Source organism: Rhinopithecus bieti, unplaced genomic scaffold, assembly GCF_001698545.2.
Source record: "Rhinopithecus bieti isolate Rb0 unplaced genomic scaffold, ASM169854v2 scaffold_23721, whole genome shotgun sequence".
Lineage (NCBI taxonomy): Eukaryota > Metazoa > Chordata > Mammalia > Primates > Cercopithecidae > Rhinopithecus > Rhinopithecus bieti.
The window spans coordinates 230,824-255,239 of record NW_016810819.1 but is presented as its reverse complement, the minus strand read 5'-3'; the positions used below and the strand labels follow the sequence as shown (position 1 = coordinate 255,239).

At 39.4% G+C, this 24,416-nt stretch overlaps 1 protein-coding gene across 1 annotated transcript in view; it reads right to left on the bottom strand.

Moving 5' to 3' along the window:
• LOC108542752 (protein unc-13 homolog C-like) overlaps positions 1-24,416 on the bottom strand; it is a 293,581-nt gene that overhangs the window by 40,486 nt on the left and 228,679 nt on the right. The window contains exon 16 of the mRNA XM_017892917.1: positions 11,952-12,073. The gene's annotated coding sequence lies outside the window, so the exon portion shown is untranslated. The remainder of the gene's footprint in view (positions 1-11,951; positions 12,074-24,416) is intronic.

Here is a 24,416-nt window from a genome sequence, read left to right as displayed (position 1 = left end):
ATGTGGCACATAGTATCTCACCATGGAATACTCAATGCAGTCCATAAAAAAGGATGAGTTTTGCCGTCCTTTGTAGGGACTGGATGCAGCTGTGGAAACCATCATTCTTAGCAAACTGTCCACAATGAAGAGAAATACCAAACACCAGCATGTTCCTCACTCATAGGTGGGAACTGACAATGAGATCACTTGTGGCTCGGAAGTGGGAACCTCACACTGGGCGCCTTATAATGGGGAGGGGAGGGGGAGGGATTGCATTGGGTGAGTTATACATTGATATAAATGATGAATTGATGGTGCTGATGAGTTGATTGGTGCGCACAGCAACATGTGGCACAATATATCATATGTAACAAACCCTGCATCGTTATCAACTAAAGTATAATAGAAAATAAAAAAAAAAAAAAAAAAAAGAAGTGGGAGGAAAATAAATTCTAGGCAGAGAAAACAACGTATGCAAAGACTCTGAGGTGTGGCATGAGGAAGATGCATTTGATGAACATAAAGAATGTCAGAGAAGCTGGAGTATACAATATGATGTATTGAAGATGTACCAGAGGCCAGGTTATATTATTAATTTTATGTTATATTATTAATTTTGGTCTTTATCATAAAGACAGTAGGAAGATATTATATTGTTTTAAGCAAGGTACTTATATTATGAGATTTGCTTTTGAAAAAGTCGCACTTAGTTGCAAAACTGTAAAGGAGATTGGAAGAGAGGCCAAAGTGGATTTAAGTGCAAAGATTTAGAGGTATCAGTAGTAGTAATGAAGAGCTATGACAGTTGTGTAGCCCTTGGTGGTAGTGGAGAGATTAAAAGGTGGGAAGATTTGAGAGATACCTAGAATCTTAAATTGGCAATACTTGATGATGAATTGGGTGTGGAAGGTGAGTGAAAGCATTCAAAGTTGACCTCTAAGTTGTTGGGTTGCTTAAGTCAACAGAAGATAGTTACTGTGTTAGGGAAGAATTAACGTAGTAAGGTGTGAAGGGAAGCTCCTGAACTCACCATTGGCAATGCTCAATTTAGCACTTCAGACTTTTCTGATGAAATGTCAGTAAGCAATTGGGTGTGGACACTTAGGGCCACAGAAGTGGTCTATGCTAGTAAAATATATTTGGGGGTCTGGGGATCAGATGGTAATTGAAGCTGTAAGTATGGATGAAAATGCACTGCTGGGATGTTGCTTCCTTTTTTCCCTTCCTTCTCTTGCCCTCTCCCTTTCTCCTTTCCTTTCTCTTTCACCCTTCCTTTCTTCCCTCCTTATTTCCCTCTTTTTTTTTTTAATTGTATAAATTTAAGGGCTACAAGTGCAGTTTTATTACATGGATATATTACGTTGTGGTAAACCCTGGGCTTTTAGTGTAACATCACCTGAAAAGTGTATATTGTACCACTTAAGTAATTTCTCATCCTTGACCGCCCCCCCTTACCCTCCTGTTCTTCTGAATCTCCAGTGACTATTATTGCACATGCTATGTCCATGCATACATATTATTTAGCACCCACTTATAAGTGAGAACCTGTGGTATTGACTTTCTGTTTCCATTAAGATAATGACCCCAGTTCCATCCATGTTGCTGCAAAAGACATTATTTCATTTCTTTTAATGGTTGAATAGTATTCTATTGTGTGTGTGTGTTTCTTTTTGTGTGTGTGTCTTTGCCAGTGTCTGTTATTTTCTGTCTTTGTAGTAATAGCCATTCTGACTGGTGAAAGAGACTATCTCCAGTGGTTTTAATTTGCATTCCTCTGATGATTAGTGATGTTGAGCACTTTTATATGCTTGTTGGCCATTTGTATGTCATCTTTTAAAAAATATCTATTCCATGTCCATCGCCCACTTTTTAATGAAGTTACTTGTTTTTGGTTGTTGTCAAGTTGCTTGAGTTCCTTGTAAATTCTGGATATCAGTCCCCTGTCAGATGAATATAAATATTGTCATATTCTGTAGGTTGTCTGTTCACTCTGTTGATTATTATTTTTTTCCGTCCAGCAGCTTTTTAGTTAAGTTCAATGTATTTATTTTTGTCGTTGTTACTTGTGCTTTTGAAGCCTCAGTCATGAGTTCTGTGCCTAGACTAATGTGCAGAATTTTCCCTTGGTTTTCTTCTAGTATTTTTATTGTTTTACATCATATATCTTTCAATCTCTATTTTCTTAGTCAATTCCTTACTTAAAGTGATGGTACCCAAATAATGTCTAATTAACTTGTGACCATATACAAGTTTACTTTTTTCCCATAGGTATTTTGAAGACATATTTTGTGGTCATCCTTTCTCTTGTCAACAAGCCTGAAACCTCAAACAGTAAAGGCTGACTGTGGGACTAGGTTAATTAGGATTGCTGTATATATTTTTAAATGCTTTTGTCCTATGCATATACTGAAGTTCAATTACTTTACCTATGGTGTAAAGAAAACAGCGTATGTCAGTTAGGATTTGGTTCCTTTCGGTATACCAGTGACTTGAATGCACAAGGAATTATTTTTCTTCTTGTGAATTGAGTCTGGATAATGTTGTCTAGGGCCAGTATATTGATTCCATAGCTATCAGGGTTCTTCTAGGTTTACAGCACAACTTAGGATATTAAGGTAGTTTCATGGACTAATATGGTTATTACAGTTTTAGCCATCACATGTGCATTTGTAGAAGCACATAACGCAGAGGAGAAAGACATTTTCTATTCACAGCTGCAAGGGAAGCTGAGAATGATCTTTCAACAGGGAACTTTTCTACCTGAAATAATATCTATTCTCCTTTTCTGTTAATGAGAAAGAAGGGAAGAAGGAATGTGGGTGGGCAAATAGAACTCTCTGTCTGAAAATGTCTGAATACATGGAGACTGGGTTTAATTCCAGGCCATGCTATTAATGGGGCTTGTTACCTTTACAAACCCCTCTGTAAAATAAATAAATAAATAAATAAATAAATAAATAAAAACACTAAAGATAGTGTCCTGTAAGTGTTATACAATGCTATATATTGCTATTATTTCCAAGGTGATTGACTCTCTGGGTACTTGAAAAATAGTTCAATTGTTATAAGTATTGAAAGATTACCTGAATTTCAAAATTATTCTTTTAGACTTTCTTGAAATTTTATCTTTTTGTATTGTTATATATTTTTTCTTTATCCATTGTTGTCCATCTATTGATGGACAATTAGGTTGATTCCAAATCTTAGCTATTTTAAACAGTGCTGCAACAAACATGGGAGTGCAGGTATCTCTTTGAAATATTGACTTCCTTTTTGGGGGGTACATACCCAGCAGTGGGACTGCTGTATTATATGGTAGCTCAAGTTTTAGTTTTTGAGGAACCTCTAAACTCTTCTCTATCGTGGTTATCCTAATTTACGTTGCCTCTGACAGTGTACGAGTGTTCCCTTTTCTTCAGATCCTCACCAGCATTTGTTATTGCCTGTCTTTTGGATAGAAGCCATTTTAACTGGGGTGAGATAATATCTCCTTGTAGTTTTGATATGTATTTCTCTGATGATCAGTGAATAATGCTGAGCACCTTTTCATATGCCTGTTTGCTATTCGCATGTCTTCTTTTGGGAAATGTCTGTTCGAATCTCCTACCTGTCTTTTGATTCGATTATTAGATCTTTTCCTGTAGAGTTGTTTGAGGTCCTTATGTATTTTGATTATTAATACCTTGTCAGATGGGTAGTTTTCATATATTTTGTCCCATGCTGTGGGTTGTCTCTTGACTTTGTTGATTGTATCCTTTGTTGTACAAAAACGTATTTACATAATGTGATCCCATTTGTCCATTTTTGCTTTGCTGCATGTACTTGTGGGGTATTGTTCAAGAAATCTTCATCCAGAAGAATGTCCTAGAGTTTTCCTTTAGTAGTTTCATAGTTTGAGGTCTTAGGTTTAAGTATTTAATCCATTTTGATTTGATTTTTGTATAGGGTGAGAGATAGGGGTCAAATTTCATTCTTCTGCATATGGATATCCAGTTTTCCCAGCACCATTTATTGAAGAGATGTCTTTTCCCTAATGTATGTTCTTGGCATCTTTGTGAAAAATGAGTTCAGTGTAGACGTGTGAATTTGTTTCTGGGTTCTCTAGTGTGTCCCATTGGTCTATGTGTTTGTTTTTATGACAGTCCCATGCTGTTTGGGCTAGTATAATTGAAGCCAGTTAATATGTTTCCTCCGAGTTTGTTCTTTTTGCTTAGTGTAGGTTTGGCTATTGTGGGTCTTTTGTGGTTCCATATGCATTTTAGAACTTTTTTTTTCTATAAAAAATGTCATTGGTATTTTAATAGGGATTTCATTGAATCTGTAGATGGCTTTGGGTCATATGGACATTTTAAGAATATTGATTTTTTCAACTCATGAACATGGAATAATTTTCTATTTTTTGGTGTCTTTGTTCAATTTCTTTCATTAGTGTTATGTAGTTTCCATTACAGAGATCTATTAGTTCTTTGGTTAATTCCTAGGTATTGAATTTTATGTGTGGCTATTATAAAATGAATTACTTTTTAATTTCTTTTGCATTGTTCACTGTTGGTATATAAGAATGCTACCGATTCTGTATATTGATTTTGTATCCTGCAACTTTCCTGAATTTTTAAATTGGTCTTAATAGTTGTTTTTTGTGAGGTTATTAGGTTTTTCCAAATATGAAATCCTATCATCTATCAACAAGGATAATTTGACTTTTGCCTTTCCAATTTGGATGCCCTCTATATCCTTCTTTTGTTGGGTTGCTCTAGCTGGGACTTCCATTACTATATTGAATAACAGCCGTAGCAGTGTGTATCTTTGTTGTGTTCCAGATCTTAGAGAAAAGGCTTTTAGTTTTTCTCCATTTGGTATCATAATGGTTGTGGGTCTGTCATAGATGGCTTTCATTGTGTTGATGTATTTTCCTTCTGGCCCCAGTTTTTTTGAGAATTCTTATGGAGAGATGTTGAACTTTATCAAATGTTTTTTCAGCATCAATTTAAATAATATGGTTTTTATCTTTCATCTTATTGATATGATGTATCACGTTTATTGATTTGTATATGTTGAACCATGCTTGCATCTCAAGGATAAGTCCCCTTGGTTGTGATGAATGATCTTTCTAATGTATTGTTTTTTGTGTTTTTTGAGGTAGCGTCTGGCTCTGTCACCCAGGCTGGAGTGTAGTGGCATGATCTCAGTTCACTGCAACTTCCACCTCCCAGGATCAAGCAATCCTACCACCTGAAACCACGAAGTAGCTGAGCTGGGATCACAGGCATGTGCCACCACACCAGACTAATTTTTGTACTTTTTGTAGAGATGGATTTTTGCACTGTGCCCCAGCTGGTCTTGAACTCCTGAGCTCAAGTGATCCACTTGCCTTGGCCTCCCGAAGTGCTGGGATTATAGGTGTGAACCACAACACCCAGCCTCTAATATATTGTTGAATTCAGTTTGCTGGTATTTTGTTGAGAATTTTTGCATCCATATTGCATCAATATCCAATATTTGTGATATTGGACTGTAGAATTCTTTTTTTGATGTGTCTTTTTTCTGAATTTATTATTATGGTAATATTGGTCTGGTAGAATGAGTTTGGAAGTATTCCCTCCTCCTCTATATTTTGGAATAGTTTGACTATGATTGATATTAATTATTGTTTAAATGTTAGATAGAATTCAGCAGTGAGGCCATCAGGTCCTGGGATTTTTTTTAGTGGAAGACTTTTTATTACAGCTTTGATCTCATTATGTATTGGTCTGATATATAGTTTGGATTTGTGTCAAATCTCATATTGAATTGTAATTCCCATTGTTGGAGGTGGGGCCTGGTGGGAAGTGATTGGATCATGGGGGTGGATTTCCGACTTGCTGTTCTCATGATAGAGTTCTCATGAGATCTGGATGTTTAAAATATGTAGCACCTCCCCCTTCTTTTTATTCCTTCTTCTCTGGCCATGTAAAATGTGCCTACTTCCTCTTTGTCTTCCACCATCATGGTAATTTTCCTGAGGCCTCTCCAGTCATGCTCCCTGTACAGCCTGTGAAACAGTAAGCCAATTAAACTTCTTTTACTTAAAAATTGCCCATTCTCAGGTATTTCTCTGTAGCAGGGGGAGAACAGACTAATACAGAAAATTGATACTGAAGAGTGGGGCATTGCTGTAAAGATACCTGAAAATGTGCATATGACTTTAGAACTTGGTGATAAGCACAGGTTGGAAGAGTGTGGAGGGTTCAATAGAAGACAGGGTGAGGGAAAGTTTGGAACTTCCTAGAGGCAGGCTTGTTAAACCAAAATGCGGGTAGTAGCATGGACAGTGAAGGCCAGGCTGAGGAGGTCTCAGATGGAAATGAGGAACTTATTGGGAACTGGAATAAATGTCACTCTTACTATGCTTTAGCAAAGAGACTAGTGACATTGTGTCCCTGCTCTAGAAACCTGTGACACTTTGGGCTCAAGAGAGATGATTTAGGGTTTCTGAAAGAAGAAATTTCTAAGCAGCCAAGCATTCAAGATGTGGCTTGACTGCTTCTAAAAACCTACTCTTACATGCATGAGCAAAGAAATGACTGAAACTTGAACTTATATTTAAAAGGGAAGCAGAGCATACAAGTTGGAAATATTAGTAGCCCAGCTATGTGGTAGAAAAGTCTATATTCAGGGAAGCAATTCAAGTTGGCTGAAGAAATTTGCATAACTAAAAGGAAGGCAAGTGCTAATAGCTGAGACAATGGGGAAAAGGCCTTGGAGGCATTTGAGAGAACTCTGAGACAGCTGTGTCCATAGTAGGCCTAGAGGCCTGGGAGGGAAGAATGGTTTCCTGAGCCATGCCCAGGGTCCTCTGCTCTGTGCAACCTCAGGACATAGTGCACTGCATTGGGGCCATTACAGATCCAGCCATGGCTTAAAGGGCCACAGTACGGCTTGGGTTGCTGCTTCAGAGGTTACAAATTGTAAATGTAAGATTTGGAAGCTTCCACATAGTCCTAAGCCTGCAGGTGCACACAGTGTAAGAGTTGAGGCTTGGGAGCTTCTGCTTAGATTTCAGAGAATGTATGGAAAAGCCTTGGTTTCCAAGTGGAATTTTCTGCGGGAGCGGAGCTCAGTCACTGCAGAGGGGAAATGTGTGATTGGAGCCCCATATAGAGTCCCCACTAGGGCACTGCCTAGTGGTGCCATGAGAAGAGGGCCACCATTCTCCAGACTCTGCAACAGTAGATCCACTGACAGCATGCACTGTGCACCTGGAAAAGCCACAGGGACTCAACACCAGTGCCTGAAAGCAGCTGCGGGGCTGTACCCTGCAAAGGCTCAGGGATGGAGCTGCCCAAGACCTTGGGAGCCCACTAATTGCACCAGTGTGCCCTGGATGTGAGAGACATGGAGTCAAAAGAGAATAATTTGGAGCTTTAATGACTGCCTTGCTGTCCTTCAGACTTGCATGGGGCCTGTAGCCCCTTTCTTTTGGCTGATTTCTCCATTTTGAAATAAGAGTATTTACCCAATTCCTTTGCCCCATTGTATCTTGGAAATAACTACCTAGTTTTGATTTTACAGGCTCACAGGTGGAAGAACTTGCCTTGTCTCAGATGCAACTTTGGACTATGGACTTTTGAATTAATGCTGAAATGAATTAAGATTTCGGGGACTATTGAGAAGGGATGATTGAGTACTTTGCAATGTGAGAAGGACATGAAAATTGAAAGGGACCAGTGCAAAATGACATGTTTTGGATTTGTGTCTCCACCCAAATGTCATGTTGAATTGTAATTCCCAGTGTTAGCGGTGGGGTCTGGTGGGAGGTGAATGGATCATGGGGCAGATTTCCCCTTTGGTGCTGTTCTCCTGATAGAGTTCTCACAAGATCTGGTTATTTAAAAGTGTGTAGCCCTTCCCCTCTTTTGTCTTCTTCCTGCTCTGGCCGTGTGAAGATGTGCCTATTTCCCGTTTGTCTTCTACCACAATTGTATGTTTCCTGAGACCTCCCTAGCCATGTTCCCTGTACATCATGTGGAACCATGAGCCAATTAAACCTCTTTTCTTTATAAATTAGCCATTCTCTGATATTTCTGTATAGTAGTGCAAGAACAGACTAATATGTGATCTGTTCAGGTTTTGCATTTCTTCCTGGTTCAGTTTTGGTAGGTTGCATATGTCTAGGAATTTGCTAATTTCATCTACATTTTCCAATTTATTGGCATATAGTTGCTTATAATAGCCACTAATGATCCTTTGAACTTCTGTAGTATCACTTGTAATGTTTCCTTTTCATTTCTGATTTTATTTATTTGGATCTTGTATCCTTTTTTTTTAGTCTGGCTAAAAGCATGTTAATTTTGTTCCACTTTTCAAAAAATCAACTTTTGTTTCATTGATTTTTTTTGTATTGTTTGTGTTTCATTTAAATTTCATTTCCTTCTTTTGTGTTGTTTTGGTTTCCTTTACATTTCCTCCCTTTCTCCTCTGATGTTATTTCTTTCCTTCCATTAATTTTGGGTTTGGTTTGCTCTTTTCAGTTCTTGAAGATGCATTGTTAGATTGTTCGTTTGAAGTTTTACTCCTTTTGATATAGGCACTTAGAGCTATAAACTGTTTTGTCATATCTCAGCTTTTAGTATGTTGTGTTTTCATTATTATTTGTTTTAAGAAATTCTTCAATTTCCTTCTTAATTTCTCTGTTGACCCAGTGGTCATTCAGGAGCATATTGTTTAATTTCTATGAATTTGTATAGTTTCTAAGATTCCTTTCATTAATTTCTAGTTTTGTGATCAGAGAAGATGTTGATATTATTTCCATTTATTGAATGTTTTAATACTTGTTTTGTGACCTGACTTATGGTCTGTTCTTGAGAATGATCCATGTGCTATGGAAAATAATGTGTATTCTGCAGCTCTTGAATGAAATATTCTGTAAATATCTAAAAGATTTATTTGATCTGTAGTGCAAATTACATTTAATGTTTCTTTGGTGATTTTCCATCTGGAAGATGTGTTCAATGCTGAAAGTGGGGTGTTGAGGTATCCAGCTATTATCGTACTGGGGCCTATCTCTCTCTTTAGCTCTAATAATATGTCCTTTATATATCTGGGTGCTCCTATATTGGGTGCATATATATTTAAAACTGTTATATCCTCTTGCTGTATTCGCCCCTTTATCATTATATAGTTCCCTTCTTTGTCTCTTCCTACAATGCCCGCCCTTTTGTCTTGAAAACTATTTTGTCTGAAATAAGTGTAGCAACTCCTTTTTTTTCTCGTTGGCATGAAATAATCTTTTCCATCCTTTTATTTTCAGTCTATGTGTCTTTATAGGTAAAGTGTGTTTCTTGTAGGCAACAGTTCAATGGGTCTTGTTTTTTCATCCATTCAGTTAATCTGTCTTTTGATTGAAGACATTAGTCTGTTTACACATAATGTTACTGATAAGTAGGGACTTCTGCCATTTCATTATTTGTTTTCTGGTTATTTTAGAGTTTTCTCTTCCTTCTTTCCTCCATGTCTTCCTTTAGCTAAGGTGATTTTCTCTAGCAATGTGATTTACTTTCTTGCTGTTTATATTTTGTATATACATTGTATGTTTTGTTTGTTTTAGGTTTCTGTAAGCCTTGTAAATACTATCTTGTAACCAATTTTTTTAACCTGTTAACAACTTAATACTATTTGAATAAACCAACAGACAGGCAAAAGAGAAACTCATAAAAGCTTTACACATTAACTTTACCCCGCACTTTAAACTTTTGTTGTTTCCATTTATATCTTATTGTACTATGTCTTGAAAAGTTGTTGTAGTTATTTTTTATTGATTCATCATTTAGTCTTTCTACTTAAGAGTAGTTTATACATCACAGTTACAGTACTATAATATTCTGTGTTATTCTGTATATTTACTATTACTAGTGGGTTTTGTACCTTCAGGTGATCATTTATTGCTTATCAATGTCCTTTTCTTTCTTTTTTTTTTTGAGACGGAGTCTCGCTCTGTTGCCCAGGCTGGAGTGCAGTGGCGCGATCACGGCTCACTGCAAGCTCTGCCTCCCGGGTTTACGCCATTCTCCTGCCTCAGCCTCCCGAGTAGCTGGGACTACAGGCGCCCGCCACCACGCCCGGCTAATTTTTTGTATTTTTTAGTAGAGACGGGGTTTCACCGTGTTAGCCAGGATGGTCTCGATCTCCTGACCTCGTGATCCACCCGCCTCGGCCTCCCAAAGTGCTGGGATTACAGGCTTGAGCCACCGCGCCTGGCCAATGTCCTTTTCTTTCTAATTGAAGTGCTCCCTATAGTATATCCTATAGGACAGGTCTGATATTGATGAAATCCTTCAACTTTTGTTTGTCTGGGAAAGTCTTTATTTTCCTTCAGGTTTGGAGGATTTTTTCACTAGATATGCTATTTGAGGGTGAAAGATGGTTTCTTCAGCATTTTAAATATGTTATGTCATTCTCTCCTGGCCTGTAAAGTTTCCCCTGAAAATTCTGCTGCCAGACATATTGGGGTTTCATTGTATGTTATTTGTTTCTTTTCTCTTGCTGCTTTTAGGATCCTTTCTTTATCCATGACCTTAGGGAGTTTGATTATTAAATGCCCTGAGGTAGTCTTCTTTCGGTTGAATCTGCTTGGTGTGCTATAACCTTCATATACTTGGACATTGATTGTATCTTTCTGTAGGTAAGGGAAATTCTCTGTTAATATCCCACTGAATAACTTTTCTCCCCATCTCTTTTCTACCTTTTCTTTAAGACCTATAACTCTTAGTCCTTTTGAGGCTATTTTCCTGATCCTGTAGGCATGCTTTATTGTTTATTATTATTTTCCTTTTTTTCTTCTCTATGTATCTTCGAATAGCCTGTCTTCAAGCTCAGTAGTTTTTTTCTTCTGCTTGATCAATTCTGCCTTAAAAGACTCTGAGGCATGCTTCAGTATCTCCGTTGCATTTTCAGCTCTAGATTTTTTGCTTTATTCTTTTAGGTGCTTCAATTTTTTCATTAAATGTATCCGATAGGATTCTGAATTCCTTCTATGTGTTATCTTGAATTTGAGTTTCTTCAATATAGCTATTTTGAATTCTCCCTTTGAAAGATCACATATCTCTTTTCCCTAGGACTGGTTCCTGTTGCCTTATTTACTTCATTTCCTGGATGGTGTTGATGCTATCTGATGTTCTTCAGTATGTGGACATTTAAGAGTTAGGTACTTATTTTATTCTTCACTGTCTGGGCTTATTTGTAGCCGTTCTTCTTGGGAAGAGTTTCCAGATAGTTGAAAGAACTTTAGTGTTGTGGTCTAAGCTGTATATGCTTTAGGGGCACCCCAAGCCCAGTAATTCTATGGTTCTTGCAGACATATAGAGATACTGCCTAGATGGTCTTTGACCAGATTTGGGAGAATTCTCTGGATTACTAGGCACAGACTCTTATTCTCTTCCCTTAGTTTCTCCCAAACATACAGAGTCTCTCTCTATTCTGGTCCGTGTAAATCTGGGGTGAAGTGACACAAGCACCACTGTGGACACCACTATTATGACTGTACTGGGCAGACTTGAAGTCAGAACATCACTGAGCCTTTCTCAAGGCCTGCCGTAACCACTCCCTGGCTACTGCCTATGTTCTCTGAAGGCCATGTGACTCTATAATCGGCAGGTGGCAAAGACAGCCAGGCCTGGGTCCTTACTTTCAGGATGGCAAGGTCCTGCTGGCCCTGGGTGGATCCACAAGTGCCATCTGAAAGTCAGGGACTAGAGTAAAAAACGCTAGAATTGTACCTGGTATCCTATTGTATTGCAGATAAGCTGGCACTCAAACCACAAGATGCAGTTCTTCCCAGTGTTCCTTCTCCTTTCGAAGGCAGATGAGCCTCACCCCTTACCAACTGCCACCTCAGGCTTCAAGGAATACTGCCAGACTCCTGCCACTGTTCCCTTAAGGTCCAAGGACTCTTAAGTCAGCTTTTAATGAATATTGCCTGTCATGGCACTTACCCTTCACTGCAGTTTCCTCTGTTCCAGGGCAGGTCCAGAAATGCTGTTCAAGAATCAAGTCCTGGAATCAGAAACCCCAAGTATCCACTCGGTGCTCTATCCTCCTGTGGCTGTGCTGGTACCTAAGGTGCAAGATAAAGTCTCCTTTACTTTTACCTCTGCTTTTCCCAAATGGAAGAAATTTTGCTCTGTAGTTATCACAGCTAGTAATGTGCTGAGTCTCACCTGAAGCCAGCAATTCTCAGAGGCTCACCCAAGGCCCTTGATGTAGTACCTGGGTATCACTGCTGGTTATTCAGGGCCCAAGGGCCCTTTAGTTAGCAGGTGACAAATGCTGCCAGAAATGGGTCTTTTTCTTTAAGGTAGTGGGTTCCTTTCTATCCCTTCTTCTAGGGTTTGCCTAGAAATGTCATCTGGGAGCTAGGGCCTGAATCAGAGGCCTCAGGACTCTGACTGGTGCACTATCCTGTTGTGGCTGAGCTGGTATCTAAGAGGCAGAACAAAGTCTTCTCCACTCTTCCCTCTGCTCTCCTCAAGTGGAAGGGAGGGATTTATTTTGGAGCTGAAAGTGCAGTCTGGGGTTAGGGGAGGGGCAATACCAGTGTTTCCTTACTTACCTCAGCTGTTGTCTCAGTACGTTGCATTCCCCCTGAGTCCAGTGTCTCTGGGCCTAGTTCCACACTAAGACTCACCTATGAATTGCTGTCTTTGTGGTCTAGACTACCTTTCAAGTTTCTTAGAGACATAGAGTGCTGTAGCCTTTAGTGACAAAGTTTGCAGGCACTAAAGTTCAATTTGTTGGGGTAGGTGATTCCCTTCTGGCTATGGCTGGTTTAAATGCTCCCACCATGGGCAGGCATCAGCTGAGTTTGGTTTTGTTTTTGTTTGTGTTCTAACAGGACAGCACTTACTGTATTCTATTTTAAATAAATTTAATATTTTGACTCAGGTCTCACTCTGTCACCCAGGTTGGAGTGCAGTGGCATATCAACTCACTGCGTCCTCGGCCTTTCAGGCTTAAGCAATCCTCCCACCTCATCCTTCCTACATCTGGGATCACAGGCACATGCTATCACGCCTGGCTACATTTTTTTGTTTGTGTTTTTGGTAGAGATAGGGTTTTACCATGTTTCCCAGGCTGGTCTTGAACTTCTGAGCTCAAGCAATCTACCTGCCTTGGCTTCCCAAAGTGCTGGAATTACAGGCACGAGCCACCATGCCTGGCCAGCACTGAGTTTAGTGCCTAACAATTGCTATGTTCTCCCTCCCATGGGACCCAGAGACTCCACTGCTGCTGGGGATGGGGAAGGGATAGGGATGGTGTAGGTAATTCAGGCCTTTTATTCCTGTCTTCTTAGTGCCTCTTTCATCACTATGAAGTTAAAACCAGGTACTTTGAGTGCTCACTTGATTTTTGGTTCTTATAATGGTGTTATTTTTTTTCTTTGCTGTGTAGATGGTTAACTTGGTGTCCTTGTAGGGGGACCATTGGTGATGCTTTCTATTCCACCATCTTGCTCTGCCTCTCTACATACCAATTCTGACAGGTACTGTCTTCATTTTAATTCAGTTTCAAGTATTTTTAAATTTATTATTATTCTTCCAATAGACTAAGGTTGTTGGTAAGACACTAACTTTCTTTTCTTTCTTTTTTTTTTTTTTGAGACGGAGTCTCACTCTGTCACCCAGGCTGGAGTGCAGTGGCCAGATCTCAGCTCACTGCAAGCTCCGCCTCCTGGGTTTACACCATTCTCCTGCCTCAGCCTCCCAAGTAGCTGGGACTACAGGCGCCCGCCACCTCGCCCGGCTAGTTTTTTGTATTTTTTTTTAGTAGAGATGGGGTTTCACTGTGTTAGCCAGGATGGTCTCGATCTCCTGACCTCGTGATCCGCCTGTCTCGGCCTCCCAAAGTGCTGGGATTACAGGCTTGAGCCACCGCGCCCGGCCAACTAACTTTCAAACATATGTAATTTTCAGCTCTCATTTTTTTATTCATACTTTATTGCATATGGTCAAAAAAGACAATCGTCGTGTTACTGATCTTTTGGAATATATCGAGTTTGCCTTTGTATTCTATTAGCTGTTTTTCTAAATGTTCTGCCTGAGCTCAAAAGCAATTCATATTCAGTGAATGTTGTGAAACAGCAAAGAGGATAGCCTGCTCCTTCCTCTGGATGCTCCATCTCAGGGGGGGTATTGACCTGTTGCTGGCCTAAGTGTGCCTGTAGGAGGTGGCTGGAGACCCCTGTTGGGAAGTCTCACCCAGTCAGGAGGAATGGTATCAGGGTCTTGCTTAAAGAAGCAGTCTGGCTGCTTTTTTTGTAGAGCAGGTGTGCTGCATTGTAGCGGGAACCTTTGTTTTTCTGGACCATTTGGAATGTCTAGTGCTGGTACGCTGGAATGGCTTAGTCTACCAAACCACAGAGATGGTAGCCACCCCTTTCCGTGGGAGCTTTGTACCAGGGAGAGGTTAGAGCTCTGTGTGTATAACACTGGCTGAAGTGGCTGAAGCCCCCACAGGGAGGTCTTGCCCATTGAAGAAGAATGGATTGGGGCCCTGCTTAAAGATGTTGTCTGGCCATGATCTAGCAAGGAAGTTGTACTGCATTGTGGGGGACCCTTTCTCATCTGGACCCTTTGGATTCTCCAGTGCTTGTAGGCTGGAATGGCTGAGTCTATCAAACCACTGAGATGGCAGCTGCCTCTCCCACAGGAACAGACTCCAGCATGTTGCTGTGGACTGGCTGGAATTCCAAGCCAGTAGGTCTTAACTTGTGAGGTGCCATGGGAGTGGGGCCCACAGAATGATTTTGTTTGGTTCCCTGGATTCAGCCCCTTTCCTAGGGCTATGTACAGATGGATCACCTGCCTTACTGGGGATCCCAGGGCCAGAATATGTAAAACTCCTGGTTCTCTGTGTGTGTCTGAGTAGCTACTCTGCTGAGACTCCACACAGCCCTTCCAATAGATAAAGTGTGTCTGAAATTGGTGGGTTCTTGGTCTCATTGACTTCAAGAATGAAGCCGTGGACCCTCACGGTGAGTGTTACAGTTCTTAAAGATGGTGTGTCCGCAGTTTCACCCTTCTGGTGGGTTCGTGGTCTTGCTGGCTTCAGGAGTGAAGCTGCAGACCTTTGCAGACCTTTGCAGTGAGTGTGTTACAGCTGATAAAGGCTGCACAGACCCAAAGAGTGAGCAACAGCAAGATTTATTGCAAAGAGCAAAACAACAAAGCTTCCACAGGTGTGTTAAATGAGACCTGAGCGGGTTGCTTCTGGCTGGTTCCCGCAACCTGCTTTAATTCCCTTATCTGACCCCACCCACATCCTGCTGATTGGTCCATTTTACAGAGAGCTGATTGGTCCATTTTGACAGAGTGCTGATTGGTGCTTTTACAATCCCTGAGGTAGACACAGAGTGCTGATTGGTGCATTTATGATCACTTAGCTAGACATAAAAGTTCTCCAAGTCTCCCCTAGACTCAGGAGCCCAGCTGGCTTCACCTAGTGGATGGGGCACTGGGGCTGCAGGCGGAGCTGCCTGCTAGTCCTGTGCCTTGGGCCCCGTGCTCCTCAGCCCTTGGGCAGTTGTTGGGGATGCTCAGGCCACACAGGAGCCCATGGAGGAGGGGGAGGTGGGGGAAGTTGGGGTATTGTGGGCTGCAGGTCCGGAGCCCTGCCCTTCAGGGAGGCAGCTGAGTCCCAGGGAGAATTTGAGTGCAATGCAGGTGGGCCATCACTGCTGGGGGACCCAGCGCACCCTCTGCAGCTGTTGGCCCAGGCGCTAAGCACCTCACTGCCCTGGGCCGGTGGCACTGGCCGGCAGCTCCGAGTGTGGCCTGTGAGCACAGAGCTCAGCCACGGTTCTCACCTGTACCTCTCCCTTCACACCTCCCCAGAAGCAGAGGGAGCTGGCTCCGGCCTAGGCCAGCCCAGAGAGGGTCTCCCACAGTGCCGTGGCAGGCTGAAGGGCTCCTCAAATGCCACCAGAGTGGACTCCAAGACCGAGGAGGTGCCAAGAGTGAGGGCTGCTAGCATGTTGTCACCTCTCAAAAGGTTATTGGTAAGATACTAACACTGAAATACCAAAGTTGGCTGGGCACCATGGCTCATGCCTGTAATCCCAGTACTTTGGGAGTCCAAGGCCGAAGGATTGCCTGAGGTTGGGAGGTTGGAAGTTTGAGACCAGCCTGACCAACATGGAGAAACCCCGTCTCTATGAAAAATACAAAATTAGCCTGGCCTGGTGGCACATGCCTGTAATCTCAGCTACTCGGGAGCCTGAGGCGGGAGAATTGCTTGAACCCGGGAGGTGGAGGTTATGTTGAGCTGAGATGGCGCCATCACACTCCAGCCTGGGCAACAAGAGTGAAACTCCATCTCAAGAGAAAAGAAATATGAAAGTTATTGTGTATTGGACCCAAGGCTCTGGTGGTGTGGGCTCATGAGGGGAGTCTCCTGATCCCGGGGTTGCAAAGGTCCATGGGAGAAAAACCCAGGCAGCTTTGCACAATCGCTCACCATTTCCCTTGTGTGGGGTTGGGGGTTCCTTTGGCTCTGTGCCACCCCTGGGTGGGTCATTACCCCACTGTGCTTTTCTTCATTCTCTGTGGATTGATTTGTTTGCCTAGTCAGTCCGAGTGTGAGAACCTGTATGTTTCAGTTTTAGTTGCTAAATTCACTCATTACTCTCAGTCCTCTTCTTGGGTGCCATCTTGACTTCTCCCTCCTTAACACTGAATTTAAATTTAAATTACATTTAGTCTTTAAAGTAACTGAAATATTCTTTCTTGTAAATTATTTTTTGTGTCATGCTAAGGCTAAATGTACGTTCTTAAATTTTACTAAAGTTTAGTTTGTTCAATTCATACTACAAAACACAAAAGTATTTTCATCACAATTAAGATAATTTAATTAAATTATATCTCCGCATTACAAATTGGTATGTTTACAATTATATGGGCCTGTTACAAAGTTATGGTTTTTATTTTTTTTAGTTGATAAGTAAACATTCTATATGTTTATGGTGTACAACATAATGTTAAAATGGCATCGTTGTCTGGGATAAATACCCAGGATTCATTGTCTTGCACCAAGAAAATTAAGGACACAAACACATGTGAGTGGGTTAAGGAGTGGAAAGTTTAAAAGGCAGAATAAAGAGAGGAGAGCAGCTCCTTGCAAGAGAGAGAGAAGCGTCCAAAAATGAGAAAAGTGGCAGACTGCAGCAGATTTTATATGCAGGCTTGAGGAGGAGGTATCTGAGTTATGTAGGTCTCACAGATTTGCTCCTCTCAGGTGTGACGTTTGCAAAGCACATGGGGAAGGCTGGTTGCCCTACCCTAATATTATTATGCAAATAGACTTTCCATTTGGCTAGCACCATCTTGTTTGCTTTTTACTGTACATGTGGCTGGCAAAGAAGGGAAGATGGAGCCACCATTCTTAACATGCCTAATCCCAGGTAGTATTTTTCCATTGGTACAACTGCTGGCATTTGCCTGTGCAAGCTTCCAGCTTGCTTATCTATGTCTGCAGCTCAATTTTACAGGCTGCTCTTTGTTAGAAAATGATTTTGGGGCTGCTTTTTATTAAAAGAAAAACCTTATCAAGGACTTTCTTACCCTCACTATCTACCTAGTTTCTTTTTCTCTTCTATATGAGTGTTTTGATATAAATATATATATATCATGGAGTGAATAAATCAAGCTATTTAACATACATAATACCTCACATTCTTATTTTTTGTGATGAAAACACTAAACATTAATTTTTAAAACAGTTTTAGTTATATAATAATTATTAACTGTAGTCACCATGATGTATAATAGGTCTCTTGAACTTATTCTTCCTATTTAAATGGAATGTTCTTTCTTTTGACCACTAGCTCCTCAATCCCTCCATACCCCAGCCTCTGGTAATCACCATTTTATTCTCTGTGAGTTCAGTTTTTTCAGATTCCACTTAATTGGGATCATGCAGTATTTATCTTTCTGTTCTTGGATTATTTCACTTAATGATCTCCAGGTTTACTTACGTTGTCAGGTACGACAGCATTTTTTTTAAAGGCTTAGTAGTAGTCCATTGTATATGTATGCCAATTTTTATATTTTCATCCATTGATGGACACTTCGGTTAGTTCCATACATTGGCTATTGTGAATAATGCTGCAGAGAGCATGGGAGGGCAAATATATCTTCAGTATACTGACTTTATGTTCTTTGAATATATACCCAGTAGTTGGAATATGAATTAGATAGCAGCTTTATTTTTAGGAATCTCTCCATGCTGTTTACCATAATGGCTGTAGTAATTTACATTCTCACTAACAGTGTTCAAGGTTTCCCTATCTCCACATCCTTCCCAATACTTTCTATCTTTTTTGTTTGTTTGGTAATTGCCATTCTAACAGGTGTGAGGTGATAGCTCATTATGGTTTTGATTCACATTTCTCAAATGATTAGTGATGTTGAGCATTTCAAAATACCCTTGTTGGCCATCTATATGTCTCAGGCAAAATGTCAATTCTAGCTTTTTCCCATTTTTAAATTATGTTTTTTCTTTAAATTTGTTGTTGGTGTTTAATTCCTCATATTTTTGGATATTAATTTGTAATCAGATGTATGGTTTTAAAATATTTTCTCCTGTGCAGCCACTTTACTGTTGATTGTTTCCTTTGATGTGCAGAAACTTTTGGTTTGATGTCATCTCACTTTTCAATTTTGTTCTTGTTTCCAGTGCTTTTGGGGTCCTATCCAAAAATTCTTTGCCTAGACAAGTGTCATGAAGATTTCTCCCTGTGTTTTATAGTTTCAGGTCTTACATATAAATATTCGAGCCATGTTGACTTGGTTTTTGTATGTAGTGTGAGGTGAGGTTCTATTTTGTTTTCCATGTTGATTTCCAGTTTTCCCGTCACCATTCGTTAAACAGATCTTACTTTCTCCATTGTGTGTTTTTGGCATCTTTACAGAAAATCAGTTGACTGTAATGTATGGATTTATTTCTGGGCCCCCTCCTCTGTTCTCTCTTCTGTTGGATGGAATGATCCATATATGTCTGCTAGGTCTATTTGGTCTAAAGTGAAATTCAAGTCCAATGTTTCCTTGTTGACTTTCTGTCTGGATGATCTGTCCGTACTTCAAAGTGGGGTTTTGAATTCCCCTCCTTATTTTTTTTTGTTGCAGTCAATCTCTCCATCAGATATCTTAATATTTATTTTATATATTAACTGTTCCAATGTTGGGTGCATATGTGTTTCTAATTATTATATCTTCTTGATCAGTTGACCACTTTTATCATGAATGAATAATCTTCTTTGTTTCATTTTATAAAGTTACACTGAAGGTATTTTATTAGTCTGTTCTTACACTGCTAATGAAGACATACCTAAGATAGGGTAATTTATAAAGAAAAAGAGGTTTAATGGACTCATAGTTCCACTTGGCTGGGGAGGCCTCACAGATCTCATGATACTTACTCGCTGTGGTGAGAACAGCACAGGAAAATCTGCCCCATGATTCAGTTACCTCCCACTGGGTCCCTCCCACAACATGTGGGGATTATAGGAACTACAATTCAAGATGAGATGTGGGTGGGGACATAACCAAACCATATCAAGAGTATATTTTATCAGATGTAAATATAGCTACCCTTGCTTTCCTGTGGTTTGTTTGCATGAAATATCTTTTCCCACCCTTTTCCTTTCAATCTTTGTTTTCTTAAAGATAAATTGGGTCTTTTAAAGGCAGCTAGGTAACTATACAGTATAGGTGGTTCTTTCTATCCATGCAGGGACTCTGTGTTTTGATTAGAGAAATTAATCTACTTGTATTCATGGTAATTATTGATAGGTAAGAACTTACCACTGCCACTTTAAACATTGTTTTCTGGTTGTTTTGAAGATCCTTTTTTCCTTTCTTCTTCTATGGTTGTCTTTCTGATTTGGTGCTTTTTCTAGTGGTATGCTTTGATTCCTTATTTTACAAATTTTGTGTGTCTGCCATAGGTTTTTGTTTTGTGTTTACCATGAGTCGTACATAGAACATCTTATAAAATGCAATTTTAAGCTAATAATTTTGATTAAATTAAAAACTATACTTTTGCTCCATATCGCCCTCCTCCCAAATGTTTTTTTTGGTGTCACAATTTACATCTTCTTGTATTGTTTTCCCTTAACAAATTATTGTAGCTATTAATATGTTTAATGGTTTTACCTGTTTACCTTCACCCTACAAATGTAAGTTTTTCCTCATCACCATTATAGCATTACAGTAATCTGAATTTGTGTCCTTACTTTTCTGGTGAGCTTAATAACATCCTATGAGTTTGTTACTTGTTAGTATCATTTTATTTCATCATGAAGAATTCCCTTTAGCATTTTATGTAAGATATGTCTGGTGGTAAGGAACTCTCCCAACTTTTGTTTGTCTTGGAAAGTCTTTCTCTCTTCTTCATTTCTAAGATGCAGTTTTCTGGATCAAGTATCCTTGGTTGGTATATTTTTTTTCCTTAAGCACTTTGAATGTATTATACCACTGTTGTCCAGTTTGTAAGGTGCCTACTGACAAGTCCACTGCTAGCTTTAATGGAACTCCCTTAAATGATATGCTGCTTTTCTCTAACTGTTTTCAGGATGCTCTTTTTCCTTGTGATTCTTGACAATTTCATTATAATTTGTCTTGGTGTCGTCTTATTTGAATAGAATCTGATTGGAGGCCTTTGACCTTCCCATACCTGCATATTTATACATTTCTCAAGATGTGGAAAATTTTCTTCTATTATTACATTAAGTGTTTTGGCCTTCTCCTTCTTGAATTCTCATGTTCAAAAATATACTCTTTTGATGCTGTCTCATGAATCCTGTAAGCTTTCTTTATTTTGTATTCTTTTGATCTCCTCTGACTGTATATTTTCAAATAACCTGTTTTTAAGTTCACAGATTCTTTCTTCTGCTTCATCCACTCTTCTGTTGATGTTCTGTATTGCATTTCTCACTGTATCTGTTATTTTTTAGCTGTGGAGATTGTATTTTAAGAAATCAATCCAAGTGTGGTGGCATGTGTCTGTAGTGTCAGCTGCTCAAGAGGCTGAAGTGGGTTGATAACTTGAAAACAGAAGGTCAAATCCAGCCTGAGCAGCATAGTAAGACCCTGTCTTTAAAGAAACAACAACAATAATAATTTCAATCTTTCTGTTAAATTTCTCATTTTGGTCATGTATTTGATCGTAATGAATTGTTTCTCTGTATTCCTGAAGCTCATTGAGCTTATCTAAAATAGTTATTTTGAACTATATGTCAGGCAGTTTGTGTGTCTCCATCTTATTAAGGTCATCTGTGGTAAAATTCTTGTGTTCCTTTGGAGATATTTCTCCTTTTTTTTTTTTTTTTTTCATGTTTCTTGTTGCCTTTTGCTGACATTTGAATATTTGGTGGAGGAGTCACCTCCTTCAGACTTTATAGATTGGTTTCCTGATGGAAAAACTTTTTCCTATGGTAGAGTGTATGGGTGCTTGCTGGGTGAGGTGCAACAGTTCTGGCAGTAGCGAGGGTGCATCTTTATAGCTGCTTTTGGCTCTGACAACTGAAGTTGATATCAGTAAATATTTATGAGATCTTCAGTGGCCTGAATGTCTGCATTGGCTGCAAGGGTTATTGGAATCTTCAGTGGCAATGACTGCTAAGATTCTCCTGGTCTCTTTTTCTCCCTCTGGGGAAGCTGTGGCTAAGTGGATTCTTGTTGGCAGTGGGTCTGGTTTGTGGGCCTGCTCATGGTGGCAGTGGTACCCATGTCCAATGAGTGGTACCCATGAAGCAGCCATGGAACCGAGGCCTAAAGTACAGGCATGTATTGAAGGACTTCAACTCAGAGATCCAGGTTGGAAATGGCATACGTGTGTGGGGCATAGTCAATTCTCCTACTATGTTGGCAATAGTATGTGACAAACAGGGTTTTTTGAAGCCTACTTCTCTATGTAGCTTAGCCCAATCCTGGAACACAGACATGCACAGTGAGAGCTTGGGTCCAGGCCCAGAATTAGTGAACTAATTCACTACAAGGATGACTGTGGTGTCTGAGACATGGGTGGGCACAGTTACATAGCCTGAGTCTGGTGGACACTCACAAGAAAGCCGCTGCTCAGGCTTCAAGACACATGTAGGTTTGGGAGAAATGGCAGCTCCTTTATCATAGTGGCTTAATAGTAAGGTTATGGGGAATGCAGCTGCATCTCTCTTTCTGTGATTCCCTGGCAGTAACTGGTTGGTTACCTCAGTGGCAAAACATTCTAGTGTCCTCTGTGGAGCAGGCCACTGGGGACCACGATAGTTCCTGCTGCATGGCTGATACTGGTAACCTGTGCTTTTTTTCTTTGTTCCTAGCCATCCCCTGGTGTCTCAGGTATGCTAATCTCACCAGTGATCCTTTCTAGCCTTTCTATTTAGATATTATCTGTGTTGCTTCATTGTGTTGCTGCAGATTGTTTAATAGGCCCTTGAGCCCTGCTAGGGCTTTTTTGATTTGTAAATTGCTGTCTATATTTTATTTTTGGCAGGGAAGATGAAGACTGGTATTTCCTACTCCAGTCTCATGGTGGTGTCACTTCTCAATCTAGCCATCTTTTAACTTGTGTGCCCCTCTTCTTTGGTTTTCTAGTTTGTACTTGTATGATTATTGTAAAAAGCTTTAATTTAACCCTGTTACTTTAATCCTGTATCATCTGTAATTTATTGTCACAATCATCACACATGGAAAGTGTTCTCTCTTATTTTATGCTTTCTGATTTTTATTGTCTCCTGTATTTCTATTCAATTTTCTATTGTAATTTGGACTAGTTTTTGGCCTTTATTATTCTTCTACATTGATTTAGAAGGAAGAAATCTTATTTTTAACTCCATAAGTGGTGAATTAAAGTTTTCCAAAAATGTTTATATATGGTCATTAATAAACATCCATAGCATGACTTTTGTTTCAAATTATGAGTTAGGAAATAGAGCACATTTATTTCTTCTTTTTTGATCTGGTTCCCTAACTTTCCCTATACTTTATCAATTTATTCTGGAGCAATGAATTCTTTCATTTAGAAATGCAATTTTTCAAGGTAAAACTATTTTCCAAACACATTTGAAGTATTACTTATGTTTACTTTATCCACCTTTCTTCCATGAGCAGTTAGTTCTTTTATTCAGTTGTCCTTCGTGCTTTGTCTCATTCCTTAATAGATAATTGCTACCATTATTCGAGTGCTTATCAATTACCATTCTAAATATTATATGCATTAACTTATTTAATCTTTACGATAGTTTTATAAGAATAGTATAGTAATCGTCATTGAACAGAGGAGAAAATTGTGGATTAGAAGGGTTAAATAAGTTGTATAATATCTTGAAGCTATTCATGAAATCAAAACTTAGCTCAGTCTGAACCTAAAGCCTCTATAGTAATGGCTCTGAACTGGATTACTTTTGCCTACCACCCTAAGTGACACTTGGCAATGTCAGGAGACATTTTGGTTATGATAATTGAGGGACTTGGGATGTGCTCCTGGCATAAGGTGGGTAGAGTTCAGAGATGCGAACTGAACATCTTACCATGTACAGGGCAGGTTTCCACAATAAAGGGTCATCTTGTCCCACATGTAATATTTTTTCTCATTATTTCTTTTAGCTGTCTTCATCATTACAATATGTACTATTTATTTCATCCAAAGCATATGTTGTTTTGACATTGGCTCTTCATTTAATACCTATTAGATTAGTTGAATTGTTGTTTTAACACCTCCCAATAATAAAGAAGAAATATAGGCCCACACATTTTCACTGTGAAGTTCTACCAAATATTTAAGAATGAATTAATACCATTTCATCACAATCTCTTTGAGACAGTAAAAAAGAAGAGAATTCCCCATATGCTTTAGGAGGCCATATATAGTCTATAGACTACATGATTTATAGACTATAAGAGGTGATATATATATGTATGTATATATACATATACACACATATATGTAATATATAGTCTATATAGTATATCTTCAAAAAAAGTTATGCAATTGAATTTTTATATATATATGAAAAGCATACATTTTGACAAAGTAGGACTTACTACTGAAATGTAAAGTTATTTCAACAATCAAAAATGAACCAAAGTAGTTTACCATATAGACTACAGAAGAAAAATTATTATCGTCCTAATTGATGAGAAAATGCATTAGACAAAGTTCAAAAGTCATTCATGATAGAAACTCTTAAAGAGTAGGGGGCAACTTCCTTAAGCTTATAAGAGGCATGAATAAAACCTCCAGCTAACATATTTGATGGTGACAGACTCAGTAGATTTTCCTTAAGACTGAGAACAAAGCAAGCATGTCTGTGTTACCACTCCTATACAAAGTCAGACTGGCAGCCTTAGCAAGTGCACTGAGGAAAGAAGAAGAAATAATACGTGTACAGAGTGAAAAGGAAGAAA